The sequence below is a fragment of the Amia ocellicauda genome, chromosome 9 (genome assembly GCF_036373705.1).
Source record: "Amia ocellicauda isolate fAmiCal2 chromosome 9, fAmiCal2.hap1, whole genome shotgun sequence".
Lineage (NCBI taxonomy): Eukaryota > Metazoa > Chordata > Actinopteri > Amiiformes > Amiidae > Amia > Amia ocellicauda.
The window spans coordinates 25,586,916-25,599,773 of NC_089858.1; the positions used below are offsets into that span (position 1 = coordinate 25,586,916).

At 38.9% G+C, this 12,858-nt stretch overlaps 1 protein-coding gene across 1 annotated transcript in view; it reads left to right on the top strand.

Annotated features, from left to right (window-relative positions):
* The first annotated feature begins 3,310 nt into the window (after positions 1–3,310).
* The window catches only part of smpd3 (sphingomyelin phosphodiesterase 3), a 61,421-nt gene continuing 51,873 nt past the window's right edge, over positions 3,311–12,858 (top strand). Inside the window, exon 1 of the mRNA XM_066713866.1 lies at positions 3,311–3,481. The gene's annotated coding sequence lies outside the window, so the exon portion shown is untranslated. The remainder of the gene's footprint in view (positions 3,482–12,858) is intronic.

Genomic DNA, 12,858 nt, shown 5'->3' on the forward strand with positions numbered 1-12,858 from the left:
ATTTTATTAACAGTGAATGTTGCACATCTGTTACTCCTCACATCTCAAAATCAGACAGTCAAGTCTTTCAATTTCGTTTTTAGACCTGTCACATTCCTCTTCATCAACTGTCATTTTGCTTATCTGATCTGAACCTCTGTAGTTTGCTGTACATGATATAAGGGAATATCCCTCTTCACAACTATAGCAGTTTGCCTCTAGCTTGTGTCACTGCTATAAATACCTAACACAACTCTGATGATCATCAGACAGCAACTTCCTTTAAGTCAAGTAATTGCTCTCTATGTTGGAATAGGCACCAGGGATTTAGGAATGCTTCCTACACTGTTTGGTCAATACACTCAATGCTCTGCCCAGGTGTATACCTTAGGTAGCCATATGTTATTGTTTTCACACATGTTATATGGAAACTATCAAAAAATGATCACATCACAGTTTGAATTTTTAAAAATTTAATTTCTGCACTCACTAATTGCTCAAATGGCAAATTTATTCCCAGTGATAGACTATTGCCTTGTTTTCTAAATACAAGTCTTCTTCATGTTAATTGTGAAACAAATTAATTGTGGATTGGATCGAAGTTATTGGGTTATTGAAATGTGGTAATAGATTGTTTTTCAGATATTTTACATTTTACACATTTTATGTATTTATAGTGAAATAATGGAAAGTGTCAGAAAATTTGGTAGTAATGTGAAACTAAATAAACTGCATCTTGTTCAAACACAAATGATTGATTACATTAAAGAAACCATATCAAATAAGACACTAAGAGGAATGAGTCAGACTAATGCATGATAAAGTGTCAGACATGAAGTACTGAGGATTCCCCAGTGGCCCAGCCAATCAGAACAGGGGACACTTGGGTCAAGTGTGCAACACTCCCATGCTATTCCTGCTTCATGTCCCAGCCACTGACAGATCAGTTAATTATATCATAGCCACCGGTCTAGAGCAAGCGGGTGCAAGAAAAGAGTGCTAATATCTTCTGACTGTAGTTCTCTGCTGGAAGGATGGTGTACGTCTTTCTCCTCACACGTGGATTCAAACTAGGCATTCAAGCTTGGGAGAGAGGGACAAAACATGCCCTGAATCCTAAATAAATGCACAGATATATGTCCGAACAGTGGGAAGGCACATCCTTGCCAAAACAGGCTGCATCGTTAGCCTTTGGAAAGCAAATGAGCTGAGTGATCGAGAAAGCAGTATCATTAGGGACTTAGGCCGAGATGTAATGACAGCCTGATCGATTGGACTGCTAATGACAGTAATGTCAAGAATAAAATAAAGGGCTTTAAATAAATAGTATCAAGAAATATGAATTGGTCACCTCATATCAGGATCAAAAATAAGTTACAATATTGTGAGTTGCTAAATAAAACAGTCCCTCAAAATATTGTCTCTCACATCTATGGTTACTAGTTAGTTTTGATAGTCTTGAAGTTTTACTTTATCTTTTCAGCTGCATACCAGCACACTGAGCCCTGTGCTCCCACAATTTGATTAGCTACAATGTTGTGCAAAATGCCCAAATCCTATCCAATCAGCTGCCAACCGTTATCTCTTAAACATTTTGTAATTTCAAAATGTGGGGTGTATCATCTTAGAGCACAATTTGATTAAGGAAGGCAGCACAGAAACTATGCCTGACTCTTTCACCTTCTTACAGATTAGACATTTAAACCATCACAGGGCATTCAAAGAAAGCAATATGCGTAATTGTGTGTACCCTGTATAATAATTATACTAAAAAATACATAGCTTTGGTAAAGGACAGTTTACAAGAGGGGTGCTTTATTTTGTACATATCACTTGTTTTCTTTTAGTACAGTTGTATTACCTTTCCTACCTGAATGCAGCAATGTGTGAAGATGGTTGGAAACGTCTCTAGCCTAATATGGAAGCTAATTTGTTTAATATGCTTTAAAATTACAATACGTAGTTCAATATAAACTTAATAGTATACCAATAAATTATGTTTGAGGCCTAGAGTTCCCAATTTGATCCAGCTAATGATTCACGTGGTCATTGCATTATTTGGAAATAAACGGTATAAACCGAACTAACCCAATCGATTCGAATTATATCTAACGTAATATTGTCAAAACGTGTGATTTAGATTAGTTTTGTTGTACATTTATGTATTTGATGTAATCTAAAGACACAGCAGTGCTAGAACACACACACACACACACACACACACACACACACACACACACACACACACACATATATATATATATATATATATATATATATATATATCAAGAAGTTCATATACTTCGTCACAGTACTGATGTGTTTATCATTAATTGTACCTACTTGCATTTGGATTATGAGGACTAGATCTGAGCCTGTGTTATCGCGTATGTTTAAGTGTTTAATTTGACTTTTTCTATTTTTTATTTTTACCAGTGCATTATTTTTAGCAACCCAGATATGTATCCCTCGCAAAAACACGTTGTTAAGACTTTTACCATAAAATAATCGTATTCTACAAGCTCAGAAAATACTGTGTAAGAAACCTGGCGATATCCTTGCGTGTTGTGTCAATGCATCCCACATGGCATAGTTATTATACTGGTTATTACTAGCTGGTTGAATACAGCCTGCTGTACCTTAGCTACGGTCTCTAATTTAAAAACAGGTCTGTGAATACATTGTATTTTGTGTGTCAGATTCAGTTTTTTTTTTTCTAGTTTCGGATTTGAGTCAATATCTCTTTAATAACTTCTATATGCGAGTCATTGTGACGAGCACAGTATGTGTGTAATGGTTAACCTATTTAAAGTGCAAAACACTAATGATCATTTTAACCAATCGCAAACTATTTGAGCTCTTACCTTCTCCTTCCTGGACACGGGAACCAGCGTGTGGTAGCTATGGAGACCCAGTGTACACCACTGGCTTTCTGGGAAATGTAGTTCACTGAAGCTGAACGACTGCAAGGTCTGCTGGGAAAAGTAGCGCTCTGCTAATGTACTGTCGCTTTAAAAGTTCTGTTTTATTGTTAGGAAAGGACACTTTGAATGAAAAAATATTTGGTTTTACTATTAAAGCCATAAACCTCAATTTGACATTAAAAGTGTGTAGAAAGACAAGCATGCAACTAGTTCAGTCTCTGCTATCAGGTTTCACCCAATCAAGTGCCTGGTCAGGGGGAGGTGCTCCGAGGGGCGTGGCCAGCCGGCAGCGGCGCCAGTCTGGTGAAAGAGCTGCGCCGCGATTGGCTGCGGTCACTTTTAAGGGCGTGGCGTCCGCGCCGAGGGTGACGTCAATGGAGCTGTTCAAGACCGGTGGTGCTGGAAAAGCTGTGTTCAGTGAGCGGAACTGTGAGTCCAGGCGAGTCAATGGACCCTTTGCCTTGTCTACATGGAGTGGGAGCGTACCGAAAGCACCCTGCCCCGTAGAGGGAAAAGTGAGCAGTCTGACTGAGATCTGCTCTAATCTCCACACGCCTCGGCTGTGTCTCCGGTAAATGGTATGTGCAATTGTTTTATTTTTTCATGTTCATTGTAATAGTAGTATGACGGAAGGATAAAGGAAATGGGGCAAACAGGACCACGTTGGAGCTGCCATTTACTAACTCACATTTTCGCAGATCACACGGATAAAGAGAAAGATTTCCTGCTTCTGCATTTTTATATGTATCAGGTCATTTAGTTCATCTTTTTATGCCAACAAACGCGTAAACCACGCCGGTGTGATTTGAATACTCCCTGCCTTAATTTGCATGTGTTAAAACTGCAAGAAAATGATTGTGTCGAAATCCGGGCAGTGCTTTCTGTAGTAATGCTAGAGCCGTCGTTTTTCTACCGAGATGCTGTCACAGAGGTCCGATGCTCAAGGCATCTGGGGAAGCAGCTTAAACAAGAGCAGAACATGATTTATGCATGCTTTGTTTTTTGTGTAGTTTGGCGTTATGGTCTGAAGCAGACTGGCTTTACACGATACAATACAGCTTCGAGCTCTCCAGTAATTTACGGAGGTAGTAGGTAATATTTCTCAGTCTATTGTGATGCTTCGCTATCATATTTTAATGATGATCTGTATGCATAGTCCAGGAAATATTTCCAGTTCGTTGTCTAAAGCCTTTACAGTGAACTAAAGCAAATGTTATCCTTTATCTCGTTTAGACAATAAAAAACATACTTACTGTTAGTTATACTACTATCGATACTACTACTCCAGCTCACAGTAGTAGTAGTAGTAGTAGTAGTAGTAGTAGTAGTAGTAAATAAAAGCGAAAGTGTCTTTACATGTTATGTTCATTATAAAACATATGACAGGATTTAAACATTATTAAAATGTTATATCATGTGGACACCTCATTTAAAGAGCTTTTGACTCATCAAGGCGTGGTTCATTATTACTTCAACCATATATGATACAGTACACGCGTTTTTCAGCTGCTGGTATAAAATAATAATAATAATAATAATAATAATAATAATAATAATAATAATAATAAGTAATCTATAGGCTACCAATAATTATTAATGCACGCTGAAGGGTGAAACACTGGCGGGGATTTTAACAAAGATGCAAAGTAAATTACTTAATGTGTTCCGTTAATTAAAAGGAAGCCAGCGGCCCATTAACTTGCTAATTGTGTGCTTTTTTGTGGGAGTCAGCATTTAAGGTTACTGTACATGCGCAGCCAGTAAAGGGAGAATACATACGTTAGATGTGGTGTGGAAATAGATGAACCAGGCGGGTCCACTTGGGATTTTCTAGACTTTTTTATTTTGTTGTATGATTCAAGATTTATGTTATTGTAGATGTTTTTTAAACCAACGCCAGCCTCACCATTGACAAGTCACGGTGAACTCCATGCACCGTTAAATAATAGAATAGGTGCTAATATATGAAATAGAATACATGAGAGTGTCTTGTTTCCAGGAGGAAAGTGGTAATTTACTTACAACGGGAATATCCATAACTTGATTTGTCAAAGAGATCCTGTTTCTGTAGCTACACGTTAAATACATAAATAAATCAATTAAAAGGGAAGTCGCCCTTTTACCTGACAATTAAATAATTAAATAATTTGGAATCTAGACATGTAGCCTGTATTGCTTGTGCTGTGTAGCTGTGAATTAAACTTGTAACAGATGCTACACTCTTAAGTGCATTGAAACCAAATAGGCCAATTACACTAGGATACACAATATTACTCAATGTTGCCATTATTGTTGCGACTTCAATAATTCTCTATATTTTAATATGGCTGTTAAGTTCAATTAGCTTTATGATCTTCAATTTTAGTATGTCAATTTTTTTATGTTAAGTTTAATCGTGTATATGTATAGAGTGCAATTGAACAAATGAATGGACAAATAGTTAAATAAACGTTTGCTGGTTTCCTTGTTTTATAATGGAAGGAAAGTGATTACACTATGGGAAGTTTAGAAAGGTATAAAGGCAATTGTGCTAGGATCTGATTCTGATTAAATACAAATTCATCAGTACATACATCGGTAAATGTATCATGCTTTTGCAGTGCTAACATTTCCAAAAAATGACATGTATCAGCCTAGTATATTGTACACGACCTGTCAGGATTCCTCCCGGTCACTCCAGGTCAGAATTTAAAAATTAGCTTGTTTTCCAAATTCCAAAACCTTCTGTCTGATGTACTTTTCTGTGCAAGGATGTAGTTTTGAACTACATAGCAAAAGCTATTATCTTTACTTTAATGTGGTGGATGGAAATGTGGCACCTTTTCTACTAACTTCCTGAAGGCCAATTTAAAACGTTGACCGTTCTTCTACCTTGAGATTACAGATGGATTAAGTGATTAAGTGGTTTAAAAATATATTAGTCAAACTGAAGAAGACCACCCAACTTCTGTTATTGTTATTATTATTGTTGTTTTTGTTATCTGGTATAATGGTGATATTCTCTAATATTTGCATCCACTCACACCCCCACAATAACTCTACCAATCTTTGAAGTTCACCAGAATATTGTGACTACATCACTTTTATATGAACTGCTCATGTTTCAGCTTAATGTTGAGTTTAGGCATGACACACAAATGATGAATCTGGAGTCAGGTGGAGTATGATCTCATAAAACATAAGAAAGGCATGATCATTCTTATAGTCAGAGCAAATGTATCATGGTAAACCACAACCCAGATATTTCTGTTACATGGTATTTTATGAGGTTCTCGGTTTGTTTAAAGAAATACATGAAAATGAATGAAAACAAACAGCATTGTTAGCATGTTGTTGACCAGCAATGTTTATTTCTTTCTCCTTAAATTGATGCAGTACTTCCCTAATGCATGGTTAATGGATAAATAATGACATGCAGAACAGTCATTGATTAGCAGGGATGGCATCCTTAATCTAAGCCATTACTAGGAAATGGTTTTAGCCAAGATAATTAGCAGACCCCGAGTTTTTTTTTTTTTTTTTTTTTCATTTTTTTTTTTCATATTTCAGACTGTTGTTTGAAAAGCAGCACATAGCAGCACATAGTATTTATCCTTCCAATAGCCCTAATATATATGGGAGTTTCTTGTTTTTCAACTTTAAACCGCTGAGCATTGATTACAGTCTGTTGCTTTTCAAAAAAGAATATCCCCACATTATGGTACAAATCATGCAAATCAGATGCCTTTAGCTATTTTTAAGAATGTTTATTTTTCTCTGTTTATATTTGTGAGGGGCTGTTAGTACAGTGCCTGTTCAGGAGAACTGCTTAAAACCTGTGGGTGGCTGAAGTAGTCATCTTTAATTTTGTGCTGTAATTCTGGAAGGTTTCCAATTATTAAATCAGCAACTGATTCACATCTGAAAAAGGTTTCCATTTGCCCAATTAGACCTGGGGAGCTTTAGGTGTATGCACATATGTAGATAAAGAGATTGGGTTTAATTCAAATCTAGCAAGCAATCAATTTGTTGTGTATTATATATAAAAAGTTTAATTAATAAGCAGTATACACTGTACAAATATAGAGCACTGCTTTGAAACCTTGAGTAGTCTTTTTTGTAGAGATCATCTACAACAAAACCCCAAGCACAACAGGCAGCAGATACATTGAGGGAAAAAAGTATTTGATCCCCTGCTGATTTTGTACGTTTGCCCACTGACAAAGAAATGATCAGTGTATAATTTTAATGGGAGGTGTATTTTAACAGTGAGAGACAGAATAACAACAACAAAATCCAGAAAAATGCATTTCAAAAAAGTTATACATTGATTTGCATGTTAATGAGGGAAATAAGTATTTGACCCCTTCGACTTAGTACTTGGTGGCAAAACCCTTGTTGGCAATCACAGAGGTCAGACGTTTCTTGTAGTTGGCCACCAGGTTTGCACATCTCAGGAGGGATTTTGTCCCACTCCTCTTTGCAGATCCTCTCCAATTCATTAAGGTTTCGAGGCTGACATTTGGCAACTCAAACCTTCAGCTCCCTCCACAGATTTTCTATGGGATTAAGGTCTGGAGACTGGCTAGGCCACTCCAGGACCTTAATGTGCTTCTTCTTGAGCCACTCCTGTTGCCTTGGCTGTGTGTTTTGGGTCATTGTCATGCTGGAATACCCATCCACGACCCATTTTCAATGCCCTGGCTGATGGAAGGAGGTTCTCACCCAAGATTTGATGGTACATGGCCCCGTCCATCGTCCCTTTGATGCGGTGCAGTTGTCCTGTCCCCTTAGCAGAAAAACACCCCCAAAGCATAATGTTTCCACCTCCATGTTTGACGGTGGGGATGGTGTTCTTGGGGTCATTCCTCCTCCTCCAAACACGGCAAGTTGAGTTGATGCCAAAAAGCTTGATTTTGGTCTCATCTGACCACAACACTTTCACCCAGTTCTCCTCTGAATCATTCAGATGTTCATTGGCAAACTTCAGAAGGGCCTGTACATGTGCTTTCTTGAGCAGGGGGACCTTGCGGGCGCTGCAGGATTTCAGTCCTTCACGGCGTAGTGTGTTACCAATTCTTGGTCCCAGCTGCCTTGAGATCATTAACAAGATCCTCCCGTGTAGTTCTGGGCTGATTCCTCACCGTTCTCATGATCATTGAAACTCCACGAGGTGAGATCTTGCATGGAGCCCCAGACCGAGGAAGACTGACAGTTATTTTGTGTTTCTTCCATTTGCGAATAATCGCACCAACTGTTGTCACCTTCTCACCAAGCTGCTTGGCGATGGTCTTGTAGCCCATTCCAGCCTTGTGTAGGTCTACAATCTTGTCCCTGACATCCTTGGACAGCTCTTTGGTCTTGGCCATGGTGGAGAGTTTGGAATCTGATTGATTGATTGCTTCTGTGGACAGGTGTCTTTTATACAGGTAATGACCTGAGATTAGGAGCACTCCCTTTAAGAGAGTGCTCCTAATCTCAGCTCGTTACCTGTATAAAAGACACCTGGGAGCCAGAAATCTTGCTGATTGATAGGGGATCAAATACTTATTTCCCTCATTAACATACAAATCAATTTATAACTTTTTTGAAATGCGTTTTTCGAATTGGACAATTCTCCAGTGTTTAAGAGAGCACATTTTATAGTGGCAGGACTGTGGTTACAGTAGGGTAGGGTAGGGTTATCTGTTGGTGCACTGGAAGGAATAAATTAGCAGTGAGAGTATACTATTATATCTCGCACTTGGATGGATGAGGTGGCTGAGGGTTGGTGTGCTCGGGTATAAGCAAGCTCAGCCCATGCAGACTTGGCTTTTATTCAGCTGTGTCTTTTCTGCATGGCTTGTAGACTATGTTATGCAGTAAGATATAGTGCCTTGAGATTTAACACCTAATGAAATTACAAAGGGGGATGGGGACCGTGTGCTACATGCGATAGCCAAGTTAACCCTGATCTCAACTTCAATTTCGTTGAGTGCTTACACAATGTGTGCCCACCTATTGTCATTGTTTCCCTTGTGTACATAGTTATTAGCCCATCTTGAGAGGCTGGTGTTCTGTTAAGAATCTCTAAAATGTATCTAAGTCAAGAGAGTAGTTCTGCGGTGTAGAGGTGTCTCTTTGTCCCTCTTCAGTGATATGCAGCAAGCCTATATATGCACAATGTGTGAAAAGCCTGGAAGACACAATGAAACACCCTTTATAGCAAATATTTTTCTTCAAGCTAGAAGTTGGTGTATTGGCATATTCTTCTGTTTAATGTAGTGTATTACAATCAAATGTAAAACAGTGTTGATTGTATTAAACACCTGCTTTCCATAAAAAGCTAACAGTTTCCATAGTCCCCACTTTTCAAAAACGACCATTATATGCCTTACCCTAGGAGTAACATGAGGGGTACACGACTTAGCAGTTTTTGTCCCTATCTAATCAGTCGACCTGTGTATGTCTGTATTATGTAAATTGGAATTTGTAATGTTTTATGTCTTGAACTGCACTGTATTTTTGCACTTTGTCTTTTGCTTATATTTTGTAAGTCGCCCTGGATAAGGGTGTCTGCCAAGAAATAAATAATAATAATAATAATAATAATAATAATAATAATAATAATAATAATAATAATAATAATAATAATGTATATCTGCAGTGTCTGTGTGTCTCTTGCTTACCCTGCTGTTTTGCATCTGTGTGTTAATTGGCTCTGTTCATGCTGTGATTATGTGTACTCGTTCAGTGAAAAAGGTTGACTATTAAATGAAAATGGGATTTGATGGACCATTCGTTAATCCCCACCACGTGTTACTCTGGGGCTGAGCGAGTACATCGTGAGAGCTTCAGACAGGGCTATCACTGGCAGTAACCCTTGTGCCAAAAAGTGAGAGACTGAGCTACACTTTTTCTACTCCATCCATATTGTATGTATTGGCACAGACAGTTTGAGAGTAACCCAGGATCCTACAGGTGTTGCTTTGGTTCTATTTAATGTTCACAATTTCAAATCTTTAAATGCTGCCCTTCAAAAATGTAGACATCCATACATAAATATTTGTATTTATTTATCAACATTCAGCAAAATATGCTATAGCAAGCAAAAAAAAAAATTACTATAATAATAATTATAATAATTACGAAGCACAAAGGAAATATTTAGACTTTTTTTGCGCTGTTAGCTTGTGTATGATAAACCAGACGCCAGCTCCTGAGCTGCAGAAGCCAGTGTGCTCCAATCACTCTGAGAGGACACCCCTGGGAGTTTTTCTGTGACACCAGAGCACATTCTGGGAGTTTTACGAGTAGCCAAAGTATGCGCTGAAACTCAGACAGGGAGTTTACACACCCATCCTGAATTTCCCACACCAGATACCAGACTGCTCCTATGCTGTATCGATCCAAGGAGCTCTCCCACAGAGACTGTTTGAGTAATGTGCTGGAGAGACAAGCAGGCTCGATCTCTTCATTCCCTCTGGGGGTATTTTGTGAACAGTGAAAGCAACAGATATCTTACACTTGACGACGGGCCTCCCCTGCCCACCCCTTCATCCTCTCCCTCCCTCCCTCTGCAGTCACATAGACCCCATCTCCGATGCCCACCTGGCCAGTCAGGGCCTGTGCCTGTTCACAGCCACTTGCAATTTAGCCAGCGCAGCATGTGTGTATCAGAGGATTAAAAGCTATTGATCAGGGTAGTGGGTTGCCTGAGCTTGCTTCATTTACTGTGAGATTGGCTCTCTGGGATAGAAAAAAAAAAAAGCAGGGATGTGTTTGCAAGATTGGTTCCAGCAAAAACATCCTCATTCAGTATGAAATGAATACCTACTGGATGTTCCTGTATGCAAATAAACATATTTTCAGAAGAACTGTGCCAGTTTACCTATTTACTTACTTGACCCAACCATTGGCATATTGGCGTAATGATCCGATTCAAAGATGGAAAAACAGTAATGTGTGTGTGTTTGAGTGTTCAGTCCACAATGTTGAAGAACATAAATGAGGAATACAGACTACGTTTATTACGGCACAAAACTAACTGACATAATTAATATCCAATGCGATGCAAAATAACTTCCTTCTGGTTATTGTGCACAGAGCTTTATTGCCTTTTATCAGGCAAACAAGTGGAGATACTGGTTGGAGATGACTGTTACGGCCTCTGACGTCAGTCATTTTTCATGCAGGCTGAAGATGAACAATTAAGACATAAAATGAAATCTGTTATTAGATATTTTTAGACTGGCGTGCTGAAATTGCTGAGTGTAAAGTGTAATTATGCAGGCCGGGCCACTGTGGGCTGGGCAGCACTCTGAAGCTCTGCCAGTCTTGCTGTGGAAGAGCATTGCAGCCCCTGAAATGCTGAATTGTAATCACCGTGTTGGGCTGAAAGAGACTCTTGAAAGGCCTAAATCGGGGGTTCGGCTGCAGTCTAATGAGAGAGGACTGGATGCAGCTTTGGTGAGTTAGTGGGCCCAAAACCAGACAGTCTTGCTTAGTGGCATCTGGTAACAATTTAGTATGTTTAAGGAAAGGGTCTTTATAGCAGGAATTTACATGAAATATAGTAATTCATATTTCCTGAACTTTTATTTTTGGTTGGTAAAATTCATCTCTAATTTGCAACCATATACTGAAACAAGCAAAGCAGCCACTTATATCCCAAACCCAGTCTTAAAATGAAAAGACTGACCAGTGTTGTTTGGAAAGGTTTATTTTGAATTGGTATGAAGTGTGTTGTGTGTGTTAAGCATGTTTATTGGCATTTACTCAAAACATTTAAACAAAAACATTTAATCAAGAGGGGAAAATAGTCATTTTAATGATTACAGAATCGGCTTAATAAGGCTGCATGCCAGGATTTTGTATTTATTTATTTATTTTTACCATCAGCATAAAGCTGAATATTCTCTAAAGTGAGCTAAAGTGTGTGTGATTTGTGCGCTATGTACAAGAATAGTTGCTCAGGTAACATCCAAAGGGGTCATGCAACATTAGGTTATAAAAGCAGGCACTGGTGAGGCAGCACTATGCACTGCCAGTTGGACATTTGTTTACATATACATAGAGACGCAGGGAAATAAGAAGTCTTCCTCCACTCCAGGCTCAAAGAAATGGCTAGACTGGGCCGCTGTGCAGAAGTTGTGTGTCATCGGTGAGTGTTTCATATCTGGCTTAGTGAAAAACATCAGGAAACCTGCCCATAAATAGATAGCCAGGCAGACATACACACACACACACACACACACACACACACACACACACACACACACACACACACACACACACACACACACATGTATTAAAACCTTGCTGCCCGCTCTTAAACCCTGTGAGTACAGTACCTTGCAAACAAGTAATACACTTCTGAGAATCATTACCAAGCCAAAGATGGTACCTGAACAACATCTGAAGCTGTAATTTGATAAATATTGTTCAGGCATTAGCAATGAATTACTCACGATAGGGTGCTTGAGGTGAGGCAATGAGAGGAATTTTCCATTATGGGGCCACCTCCCTGAGCTTGCTATGTGATCGTATGCCTGAATTTGATTCCCAGTACTACCAGTCCATTTTCTCATCTACGCCCCTTCATTTGATAGCCTCAGTCACTAGTTTTGCACACCCTTAGAGACGACCACAAAAAAGAAGATAGTGGAAGGGGAGAGTATAAAATGTGGCACAAAATATCAATGTAAATCAAGGTCAGAGAGTCCAGGCGTAATGCAGGATTGTGCTGGAGTGACATTAGACCATTATTATTTTTGATAAAGGTAAATATTCCCACATCTTGTTATTTACAAAACACATTTTTCTTTTTCTAAGGCTGTTCACATTTGAAATAACAGTGAAACCAGGATCCTTCCTAGACCTCCCAGCTTTTTGTGTTACAGAAGGATTTCCTATCCAAGCCTGGGCCACACACTAATCAACAGCTAATTGCCCTCCTCTTCTGTGGTGTTTGCTATGGCTGAACTATGGGCAGTTA